We start from the raw sequence: 12,582 nt of genomic DNA, 5'->3' as shown, positions 1-12,582 counted from the left end.
CAGAGCAATGCTGAGATCGACTCCGAGCAGATCGACACCGGGATCGGTGCTGAGAGCTGGACGGGTACCGACTGTACCAGGAAGAAGATCTTCGTGAGGTGGGGTGGCGCCGCGAGTGCAACTGGTGCTGAGATGGTGATCGGTGCCGGGACTGCGAGCAGTGCCGTGGACGAGACCAGCGTCTGGATTGGGACCATGACCAGAATTGGGACCGGGATCGGCGCCGTCCCGTCTCACTTTGCAACGGAGAGCACACCATGGAGGGCTTTCCTTTCAAGGGAACAGCCCGCACCGGCAGTACCGAAGGTTGTGACGGTCCCAGCTTGGTGAGCACAATCAGGTCACATGCCATGGAGAAAGTCACCGGCGTGGAAGGTAGGCCGAGCTCGACCGTGGTACGCACCGGGGAGCTTACGTGCACTGGACTCAGCGGCACTTGTGGCGCTGGAATTGATAGTGCCGGAGTTGGAGCCTTCGCAAGGTGGTCCAGCATGAGACACTGCTCCAAGGAAGGCACAGGCAGTGCCGGCAACTGCACAGGAGCAGCAGGTTGCTTGTGCTGCTTCTTGGGTACCGGAGACAGCGAGCAGTGCTGTGCTGGTAGTGGTGCCAGAGACGTCCGATGCTGGGCGTCTTTGCCGGTACTGGGTCACAAAGCTGTTGTTTCCGGTGCCAGAGGCACAGTTTGGACCGATGGGGTCGGCGCCGGGTCTCAACACGGAGCTGAGGACATTGGGCTAAGTGCCTCTTCCATAAGGAGCTGCTTCAACTGAAAGTCCCACTCCTTTTTAGTCCGAGGCTTGAATGCCTTACAAATGCGGCACCTATCTGATTGACAGGATTCCTCCAGGCACCTCAAACAGGAGTCGTGGGGGTCTCCCATAGACATCGGCTTAAGGCAGGCTGAGCACAGTTGGAAACCTGGAGACCTAGGCATGAGCCCAGGTACCGGGAGGGAGGGAAGGGGAGAAGCCCCTTACCCCCAATTACTATGTATACTAACAACAACTACTATTAACTACAACTAGAAACTACTAACAACTCTATAAAAACTATCTACAAGTATAAACGTGCTAAGAGCTAGGGAAGTGGCGATCAACTAAGCCGCGCTCCACAGTTCCAACAACCATCACGGGCGGTAAGAAGGAACTGAGAGGGCACTGGGTCGGCAGGGGCATATATCGGCACCATAAGGGCGCCACTCCAGGGGGCGTCTCAGCCAACCCACCAAGTGTTGCTAGGGTAAAAAATCCTCTGATGATTGTGCACGCAGTGTGCGCACACCTAATTGGAATTGATAAGAGCAAGCACTCAAAGAAGAAGGTGTATTTTATTTCTTACAAGAATAATTGACTCTAAATGATCTAGTTGTGCATTAGGAAACACATGATTATAATGCCTAGTTATCACTGTAACCCTCATCCTCCCTCTCCCTGTTCCTTTCCATTGTTTGTTACGTACACTTCTTGGGGTTTGTCTTTAATTAGATTTTAAGCCCTTTGGCGCAGTGTGACAGTCTGCTCTATTCACCTCTCGATGGCACCTATTTGTGGCTCATCTAGGGAATTAGCTCTGCCATCTGGTTGGACACCCCTTCCTGCAGTTACTCAGTCCATCGTTCTACTCTCTCACTTCCCAGCCTCATGCTCCTGGAGCTGCAGTGCTTTCCTCTTCATAGCTTAGCCCTCCAGCCAAGTCATATCAAAGTTCTCACCCTCCTTCTGAGGTATCTGAGGTATCTCAAGTCCTTTGAAGCAAACTGTCCCAAGCAGTCCGCTCCCCACTGCCTGTGCCACTCCCCCAGCGGCTGGTAGGGAAACCCACACCCACCCTCTGCACTGGCTTCCAGTCCAGCGACCCTCAACCCAACAGCTCTGAGCTTTTATTCTCCCAGCCCTTACTGCTCCTTCCCTGGACCACTCCCTGGTTTTCCTGCTCTTGCATCAGGGAGTGTGACTGCAGGTTTCTTCTGCCAGCCTGCCAACTTCCTCTATTTATAGATCCTGCCCAGCTCCTATCCCCAGCTGGATTTCACCTGCAATCAGGCCCTAGCACTTCCTAGGTTTCCTCCAGGTGCAGCCTAAGATTAATTGGCCTCATTTATCCCTTCAGGCCTTGTATGGACACCCCATCACATGCAGGAACACTCCTTTGCTCTGCACTAGAGATCTCTGGGTGCTACTGCAATACAAGAGTGTCATGTTTGAGATCAACTTGCTGTGCCAGTGACACTGCATTGATTGAAGTGCTGTAGGGGAAACCTGAATTTGAAGTGAAGTAAAAAAAAATTTGAGGGGCGGGGGGCTGAACCAAAATGAAAGCATTAGGCAAGCGATTTGCTTCATCTGCAGGGGTAGGGTTGTAGTAATAAAGAGGAGTTTTGGCTAAATCATGGACTGACACAAATGCCAGCCTCTGGGATGACTAAGACAAAAGAAAGATAGCTTTTCAAGGAATTGTGACAGAGGATCTAAGGTCTGTCAGTTCATTTATTTATTTTTTATTACTTTCTCTCACCATAATTTAAGGATCACATCCTAGATATCTGCATATTCATCAGAGATGGAAACTGAGGCCTTCTCTACACCAAAGAGGGTTTGTTGGTGTAGCTATACCAGCAAACCCTGCAAGTGTACATGCAAATTATAACAGCAAGAGAGCTTATAAAGCAGTTCTCTGAACAAAAGAATGTATACTGGCAAAAGCACTCTTTTTGCAGGTATAAAAAAGTGTTGTTAAAGAAGAACCACACACCCCTCTACATGACAATACTATACCACCCAGAATGTCAAATGTAGACCATACCTGGCTTTATCCAGCTAGAGCGCATGAGCTAGCTCTTATAGAAATGAACAATGCGAGATCAGATTTTAAAAAATGGAAGTTACTTGGGTTTTTGACATACCAGCTTGGGAGACAAGGCAGCTGTGGAAAACTTCCAGATGGATTTAGGAGATAGATATATGGTGTTCCTCCCAAATATTACTGCTAATTAAAGACTTATGTCTAAGCATTAATGAAACCATGGACTCTAATACCTGAGCTGCACATGACAAGAAAGGCATTGCTAGATATGCAAGTTACTGAGAAGAGAGACTCGAAAAACAAGTCCTGGAAAAAGGGAGTTAGCATGTAAACAGCAAGAAACGCTGACAGACTTATTACAAAACGAGAAATAAAGGAAAGGATGGCATTTGGGAATGTAAGCTATTCACTTTTATTTTTATCCCTCTGTAATTAGCCAACTCAATGAGGCATTCTCAGTCTAAGAGAAGTAAGGCCCCACACCAGGGGTGATAGAACAGGGGAGCTGGGGGGCGATGGCCCTCCCATTTTTACTGGCGGTAAGGGCAAGTGATGGGGGAAAAGAGGAGCAAACAGGGGCAGGACCTTGGGGGGAAGGGGCGGCACAGGAGCAGGGCCTTCAGGGAAAGGGCAGTATGAGAGCAGGGGCTTGGAGAGAAGAGACGGTGCGAGGGCAGGACCTCGGGGGAAATGGGCAGCATGAGGGCAGGGGTTGCAGGGCCATGGTTTGGGCACCTGTGCCCCGCAACACACACTTTCAGGGCACTTCCGCCGCTCCTGCCCCACACTCAACTTGGCATTTTTCTGCTTGTCCGCTGAAATATAATGCAATAACTTCTGAACACAGCAACTATCAATCCAGGGAATGTTCTGGGCATCAATGGGTGGAATCCTATGGAAAAACAGAGGGAGGATATGGGGGACACAGAGCCCCTGGCATCTCATTAACAGATTCTGCTATCTATAAAGCAAAGAACTGGTTGGTGACACCAGTAAACCATATACCACCATCATCCCATATCAGTTCTGCCCATCATCCCAATGAATATTAAAACATTGACCCCTGAATGACTTATCTCCCACACAGAATGAAAAGAAATAATTGACTACAAAGCATGGGAGTGAGAGTGAAATACAAGGCTACTAGGAGCCCCTAGCATGAAGGATGGAGGAAGAGAGATCAATATACAGAGCTCCTGGAAAGAGGGAGGAGGTGGAAGAGTTGCAGTGAGTCCCTGAAATATAGGGGACTGGGACGGTGGCACACAGGGAGAGGGGAAGGGGGGCTACAGAAGCTATAAAGTATGTAACCATCTAGTGTAGCTTATGAGAAGCATAAATGCAGATAAGTCATTTAATTCACTTTTCCCTTTGCTTACTACATCTTGTCACTGTTGTATAAGTAATTTCCCGAGAGAATAAAAGAGAACACCATAACTTCTAAGGAGATGTGCTGATGGCTAAAGAGTTTATAGAATTTATACTCCCAATCAATTTCTGTCAAGGGATATGAACCCTTTACTTACCACCGAAGGAGCTGTTTAGCCATTAGGCTGCAGCAGATGAACACCAGGGGAGAAGCCAGAAGCTGAAGAAAAGAATAGTTTGCAGTGTTTGTCAAATGAGTGGAGGAAAGAATTGATTAGAGATTATTTCACAAGCTTTACTTACATGAAGTGGTGGGATTCTCTTTGGAAATTCCATCATGAATGGCTTTTGCACTTCAAAACAAGAATCAACTACCATTCTCTTTCTCCTATTCAAGCTAGGCCACAAGTTGTACAAAATGGGATGCAAAACATGGTGGCTACAATATGGTCTCAACAATGAGTCAAAGCAGAGAGAGACAGATGAATTTCACAAAAGCTTAATATATATCCCACAAAATTACCCTATAAACATCACTATAAATTAGATTATTATTGGCGAACAGAATCAGTCCTAAACATATTAAAAGACTGCATAATTAGGCCCAGAGACAAGAACCTTAAAAAGGAGGTCCCTCAGAAAAAGTATTTGTTAAATATTACATTTTAAGCTAAACAAAGAATACGTAAAAAAAAAAAATCAAAATCTTAAAGCCACCAAGAAGCTAAATCTATGAGTGGCAAAAATTCACACACGCAGCTTCATCTAATCTATGCAAGACAGTAATTATACAGTGTTAGAGTCTACCCATTATGCATAACAAAATGCAAAACCAAAAAAAAAAAAAAGGATATGCCACCAAATAGGAAAACAACAAATTTATGCATGAGATTGTTATTGTTTCTCAGTGACACAGTATGGCTAAAAATACAATTTCTTTCCTGTTCCTAACATAGATCACTAGCAGGGTCTAATACCTAGTTTCCTCTGTTATCCTTGCACAATTAGTAGCATTCTACTCACTCAGTAAAGCCATAAGAAGATAGTGAAGAATTATTATTAGGTTTGCTGGATTGTACTTGAGAATATCTTCTTTCCTAATAATACAGCCATCTTTCTTGTCAAGATAAGATACCCGCTGATTTAAGAATGGTTGAGGACTTTTAGCCACTGCTAGAAACTTTGTTGGTTGATTTGGTTTTTATTATTATAAAAAGATGCCAATTAATCCTTCCTAACTCACTTTAGTAGGTGGTGTTCATTAACCTGCCCTGCATATAAGGAAGGCAGGAGTAGTCCTTTCGTCAGGATAACCTAGAGTCTGGTTAAGCTATGCTATGAGAGGAACAAGAACAGCCAACCACGGGGAGAAGGTTTTGGGTTGGGATCTGTTATAAGCTTTCATATATATTATATACATAAAAATCTACTCAGACCTCATAAAATCCATATTTTATATATATTATATAAATAAAATCTTTGCTCAGGTTTTTAATATCTTTCAAGGTGAGAATCACTGTGGGTATTTTTCCTCTTACCAAATAAAGAGTAGCGTTTCCTTCTGAATATAAAAATATACATTGAAAGGAAGCCCTAATATAGTAGGTGGTGGTGTTTTTTTTAAATTAAAAACTGTTTTTATATGTAGCTTGTTGAATTGGAAAAAAAATCTTAAATCTCTTATTTATTGTGCCAAAAGCTTCACTTTGAGATACTCTTCAAGACCCATGATGTTAAATACATTTCGTTTTCTTTATTTGCATCCACTTCTTTAACTATTCAGAATGCTAGTAAGTTTAGAAAAAAAACACACCTGTTTGCTCATATGATGAGGGTATTTTTTGCGGGAGGGGGGAGTGAGGGAAGGTTAAGGCAAAAACATATGCATGACAAGTTACACGATAGTATGAAATACTGTATTGGTAGCTGAAGTATTTTTCCACTGCAGGCTATCAGACTGCAATAATTCTATTTGTACTTTTAAGGCTTGAAACACACCTTCTGTTGAATGCTGTGAGTCACAGTTTTAATGACAGCGTGTGATGTTCTGTAGCTATGCAGCTTATGCAAGAGAATACTATTTGCATTAAATACCCAGATTTAGAAGCCACCTTTTCTTCATCATTGCTAATAGTGAACAACAGCTAGTAGTAAAAAAAGAACAGGCATATATTCCCTGCATGCACTCTATCATTGCTTTATAAGAATTCTAGTTTGCTACCTATTAGATGGAATGCGCAGAAGATTTTGTTGTTGTTGTTGCTGTTGGTTTTTGCATGCATTAAACTTAAAATCTCCCTTTCTGCAAATAGGAAAATATGACAATTTTTAAAAAGTTTACAATATGCTTTAATTTAATTTTTTGGAAGTTTTAAATGGACAGTGTTCTTCCCTCTCCCTTCCTCTACTCACAAAAGAGGCATTGAAGTATTTTAAAATGAGAAACATAGCCCTCCGAAGTAAGGTAAGTAAAAGTCTGACAAGCCCAGTTTATAGACTGGAACAACCACAAAAACAAAAAGCCAAGGATAATGAGTTTGATGGTATCAGTTACAAACACTTTGTAGCACCTCTCCCCTTTTATTGCCAATTATATTCTCCAAAGGCAAGGAATTGAAATAATCACGATTCCTGCTCTTAGCATGAGAAATCTATCATCTTCAGTCTCCTGCTGGCTCTTAAGAGCCAAAGGATGGTGAAACAGAGACACTAACCCAGACAATCGAGTAACAACTGAAGACCACTTTAGCCCATATTTTGGACGTGTAAAGGGATTGGGGGGAGAGGGGGAATTGTGCTATCAATGAAATACTTTAAATTCAGTTGTTCTTAAAAGGGGTTGGAGAAGTCTCATTTTACGCTTTTCAGTTCTGACAGTGCCCCATTATTTATGTACTGTTCTTTGTCTTTTTCCTCAAAGGTAATTACAGCTAGGGAGTTTGGCAGGGAATTGCTCAGAGCTGCCTCTGCTACCAAACCAGTAAATGAAACTCTTGTACGGATACCATTGTGCAAATAATTTGGTTTCACTAAACTCAATTTGAAGAACTGGGGATTTGACCCTTCATCCTATATTTGTTTAACAGGGTGTCTGAACTGGTTCTTGCACAAACTAACGACAAATGAGATTAAGAAAAATATATGAAAGGGGCAAATTCCAACTTGAGTAAAATTTTCTACCTAGAATTTAGACTGTAATCAATCCTCCTTTCCACTACCTTGTAAGGGATGAATATGACCAAGTGATATTCACATTTCCACCCTGCTCCAGAACAGCCATCACCTGATGTTGAAATTTACCACTTATGTTTCAACCATAAAACAGACTCCAACCCAAAACCTCCCCACACTTGGCTGTTCTTATTCCTCTCATAGGCCTGCTTAACCAGGTTATCCTGACCAAAGGACTACTGTTGCCTTCCTTATATCCAGGTCAGGTTAATGAGCAATGCCTCCCAAATGGAGTTAGGAAGGCTCAATTTGGCATCTTCCTGTAGGATTTCAACACCTGCTCAGAAATAATCAACAGAAGAATGAATCATCCTGTTGCTATGAAGAGACAAAAGTCCATGTACCCTCATCTCAAGAAAAAACAGTGAAAAGTCTGCTGATTGAGAGCATAGCATTGACATCCTCTTTGTGAGAACTTCAGGTCATAGCAATCTTGTAAAATCTAATACAAGGGCCTGGATTAGAGTTCACACACGCATCACAGCTTTGCAAGATTCTACATAAAGAGCCTACTTGATTAGAAGGAAGCTGCACTTGCAGCAGAGAGTAAGGCATACATATTCATAGCACTATCTACTCTGCCTCACTGTTCTGCAGATAGAACTTTTGTCAAACATTGTTGGAGACAGACACTGAGTACAATTACAAGGTGACAGTCTCCAGTACTAGAAGGTGTAATCTCAAGACAGAAGAAACAGTGCAACATTAGCCTGTTATACCTCAGGAGAATAAACTTTCATTTTAAAAACAAGTAATTCTATCAGATAGTCAAGTGAAAAATGTGTCGTCATTCCTATCTAAAGAGAGCTTTCCCAGCTTTTGATCACAAAACTAATCCTCTTCCTTTTGTTTACATAAAAGCAGGCTTCTACCTTTTCCTTCCCTGCAAGAAAAGGATGTCCTCAAAGTATGGGCATCTCTCCTAATGCAAAACCATGCGAGCTCTGGAAAAAGAGTTTTAGTTTTAAAGAAGTTCAATTAACTTGAAAAATATATTAATCCAACTTCTAGTGGTTAATAGAAATTTCCCCTGGTGAGTTTATTGCTTAGTTTAAATATATGGAGATATACCTATCTCATAGAACTGGAAGAGACCTTGAAAGGTCATTGAGTCCAGCCCCCTGCCTTCACTAGCAGGACCAAGTACTGATTTTGCCCCAGATCCCTATATGGCCCCCTCAAGGATTGAACTAACAAGTCTGGGTTTAGCAGGCCAATGCTCAAGCCACTGAGCTATCCCTCCCCGCTTTTTTTGTGCAAATTTTTGCAAAAAATTAACTTCATTTTCCAAAAAGTGATGCAGTACAGTCTTTCTAGGTCTGCAGGCAGGCAGTTCTAGTGACTCAGATACTGCTGTATATTTGGTAAGTAGCAGCACAGAGAAACAGATTTTTGTTAGTTTCACTGCTGCTATTCAGAACAGGGTTTCATCAGAAAATACCAATATGAAACCAAAATGTTTCACAGAACCCTACTGAGTTCAAACAAACTTATGTAGAACCACAGGCAGAGTTCCATCAGAAACCTACCTGCTTTTTTTGACAGCTTACTTAGCAGGCTGCTGGGGCCTAGGGTATCCTGGGTTCATGGCACGGATTAGGGCTTCCAGACCACGGTCAGCTGGTTCCCCACTGCCAAATGGTGTGCCACACCTAGCTGTTCCAGGGAAGGAAAAAAAAAAACTCCTCCTCCTCAAGGGTAGACAGTGGCAAAAGTGACAATGTCAATTTCACTCAGCAGCTGCCAGGCCCTTCAGAGATTTTTTTGTTTCAAAACCACCATATATTTCCACAATTTACAGTTCAAGGGAAATTTTGAAATATTTGGTTTTGGTCTAAATCAGAACAAAACCAAATTTTGAAATTTCCCACAAATTGGAAATTCTGAATTCTAGGCAGCTGTATTCAGAACACTGTTGGCAGCAGCGAAAGTGACTAGAATCAAGATATGAGCAACAGCATAGTTCTCCACAGATTAGTGTAAGAAGAAAAACCCAGACCAAAAAAAAGTGTACAATATGATAAAACTACATTATAATCTTCCATTAAGGAGAAAATTCCACTTAGTGCTAGAAGACGACAAACACAATTTGTTGAAAGAAAACATTAGCAAAAGATTATAAATTTTCTCCCAGAGGGTACATTAAAACAAACATTTCACCTACAGTTCTTGTGTTTCTATGAAATATATATGAAAGCCTTGAGTTAAATGTGTATGTGCCTAGTTCAAAATCATACATCTGTCAAAAGACCTTATAATGAGTATATTTGCACCAAAAATTAAAATTTTTCTTCATCTCCCCAGCTAATGTCATCTTAAAAAGAACCAGTAAATGCCATCACAGTGTTGCCAACTTTCATGATGTAGTGTGATTATTGTTATACCTGCTGCTTTTCTTAAATTCAAGTTCTTGGAGTCAAGCAATTAAGTGAAAATCGCTGCTTCCATTTAAAAAAAAACAAACCTAAGTTTCTAACACTCATGGTTGCAAAAGAAAGCTTTAAAACGTGAACCCTAAAAAGCTCAAAATCAGAGTGTAAATAAAAAGAATCCACCGTTTATTTTTCATTTCTTAGGATTTTGCAGGGCTTGACTCATGACTTCTGAATACACCTCTACCTCGATATAACTTTGTCCTCGGGAGCCAAAAAAATCTTACCGCGCTATAGGTGAAACCGCATTATAGCGAACTTGCTTTGATCTGTCGGAGTGCGCAACCTCCCCGGAGCACTGCTTTACCACGTTATATCCGAATTCATGTTATAATGGGTGGCGTTATAACAGGGTAGAGGTGTACTTGGGGTTGGCAATACTACCAACAGTATAATTTTATTTTAGTTTTTCTAAATACAAATTTGTCCTCAAACCTATTCTTAAAATCCAAGCAACAGTAGCCTAACCGTGCCCGAAGCACACAATTAACGCAGTTCAACAAATGCAACTATTTAGCCACCATTTTTTCAAAAAATCCAAGCAAAGATCAAGTGCACAGGATAATTTAGTCATCTTAATAATGCATAGGTTCTGCTCACTGCATATTAACCAGAATGAAGGGATATTCCCAAATCATACAGAAATTAGTGCCAGCTTCATTTTACTACTCTGGGCTGCACTTTGTTCTGGATTCATCCAGTCAGGGGCGGCTCTACAAAGTAGGCTGCCCCAAGCAGCGCGGAGCGCTGCGCCGCCCTTCCCCAGTCCCGCGGCGGGTCCCCTCTTCCCGCGGCTCCGGCTTCCTGGGGAGGGCGGCATTTGGCTCCGGTGGAGCTCCCGCCGGCTTGCCTGCGGCAGGTCCACCGGAGCCCGGGACGAGCGGACCTGCCGCAGTCATGCCTGCGGGAGCTCAACCGGAGCCGCGGGAAGACGGGACCCGCCGCAGTCATGCCTGCGGCAGGTCCGCTCGTCCCGGGCTCCGGTGGACCTGCCGCAGGCATGCCGGCGGGAGCTCCACCGGGGCCAAATGACGCCCTCCCCAGGATGCCGCCCCAAGCGGGCGCTTGGCCCGCTGGTGCCTAGAGCCGCCCCTGCATCCAGTTGAACTCATTTGGTATTATGTAACTTATGTGGAGGTTTACAATGTGTCAATTTAAATTTAGAATTGAAAGGGAATGTTTTTAGTAACTGCCAGATTTCTTCTCATTTCAAACAATAATTTAAAAATTATGATTATTAATCTAGAATTAGAAACCAAAATAAAATCAAGTTTTCCAATAAGTTAGACCATGTGTAACTCCCTTGTTTAAAATGTATATGTTTTACATAATGTAAAAATAATTGACCATCTTTCATTTGATTTTTTAAACTTACAATTCTACTTTAAAAAAGTGTTTAAAATGAACTAGATTCCACTTAAAACTGCATTTCTTCAGACACCTTCAGCTGTCAGTTTTATTTTATTTCAAAACATATATTTACGAATTTGGTTGTGACCAAGAGAGATCACCCTTTATTGGTACAGATAGGTCTTTAATGTTAAAAAAAAAAAAAAAAAAGTACAAAACCCATTGCATTACTACATATTACAAAAGGACACAGAGGCAAGAGGTATAGTAGTGTGGCAGTACCCCCCACACACAGCCTAAAGGATCTATTTGGGGGTGGGGGAAGATGAGAATCAGTAGGGAAGTGAATTTATTTTTTCTGGAAGCTAGAAGAATGGGGTGCCTTCACATTTATCAGACAAACCCACTAGCCAGAGACTGATATAAAATAGATAGCCTTATCCCATCCCTCCCAAGCAAGGTCCAGGTACTGCATCTAGGCAGGATTAGTAGCATCTGTCTCTTCCCAGCAGCTGGGAGTTAAGGCTAAGTAAGTTGCTCAGAGGATGCACTTGAACCTTACTGATGAAATCCCTTTATTTTTAAAATAACCTATCACTAAAAGACCTTTGGCTTGTAGATGCGTGTACACTAAAAAACAGGCCTTAATTTCTGTAAGCTACCTTAGACAACTGGGGTAATATGAGGGAGATAGCATACCGGCACCCTCTTGTCCAGGAGAGGGTTGAATGGATCCTGCCACCTTATCTACAGGTACATCTCTTCTGAGAATCTTAGAATCACTGTCTTGCATTTTCCTAGGCGTACGCCAAGTCAAAAGGGACAGCCATAGCCATTTTTTCACAACTGGTGAAATATTAGATCATCCCTGGGAGAAATTATGTTTTCCTCCTCCCCAGAACGTATATGCTACTTGATAAAACGCCAGCATTATCCTCTGCATCTAGAAAACAGTCCTGTTTGTGTTCTTCAGCAAACTCCCCTTATCTCCAGCAAGCTGTGCAGTATGCTGCAACAAAGCGATGTTTTGACAACTGCCATGCAGAGCCCAAATGTAGGAAGGCCTAAGCGGACACCAAGAACAGAACCAGAAAACAACATCCTCCCTCACATTGCTATATCAGTTTGCAGCCCACAATTGTTGGACTCCACAGTGCTACTGGATGTCCAAACAGGCTTCACAGTGGGAATTCCCACTTGCAGCTGCAAGTTGCCAGAAGAGTGTACCCAATTCTATCAGACTCACATATGGCCACAGCTTCCAAGGCTTGATTATTGCAACTCATATCTAGAAATGAAGCCCTACACCTGGAAAAGGCTTCAACTTGTACAAAACAAGCGTCCCATCTGCATAAAAGTGTCCAGGAGCACAGGTGTTAGAGCACATAATCTGGTG

The 12,582-nt window shown here is 42.5% G+C and overlaps 1 protein-coding gene across 7 annotated transcripts in view; it reads right to left on the bottom strand.

Annotated features, from left to right (window-relative positions):
• Positions 1-12,582, bottom strand: part of CDKL5 (cyclin dependent kinase like 5) — a 200,817-nt gene that overhangs the window by 143,378 nt on the left and 44,857 nt on the right. Inside the window, exons 2-3 of one of the 7 annotated variants that reach the window (XM_039484243.1) lie at positions 4,332-4,393; positions 3,599-3,697 (exon numbers count right to left, since the gene is read on the bottom strand). The exons of 5 other annotated variants lie outside the window; for them this stretch is intronic. The gene's annotated coding sequence lies outside the window, so the exon portion shown is untranslated. The remainder of the gene's footprint in view (positions 1-3,598; positions 3,698-4,331; positions 4,394-12,582) is intronic. One more of the 7 variants, XM_039484251.1, reaches the window with a different exon arrangement.

Source organism: Mauremys reevesii, linkage group 1, assembly GCF_016161935.1.
Source record: "Mauremys reevesii isolate NIE-2019 linkage group 1, ASM1616193v1, whole genome shotgun sequence".
Classification (NCBI taxonomy): domain Eukaryota; kingdom Metazoa; phylum Chordata; order Testudines; family Geoemydidae; genus Mauremys; species Mauremys reevesii.
This window is presented reverse-complemented; position numbering and strand designations above follow the sequence as displayed.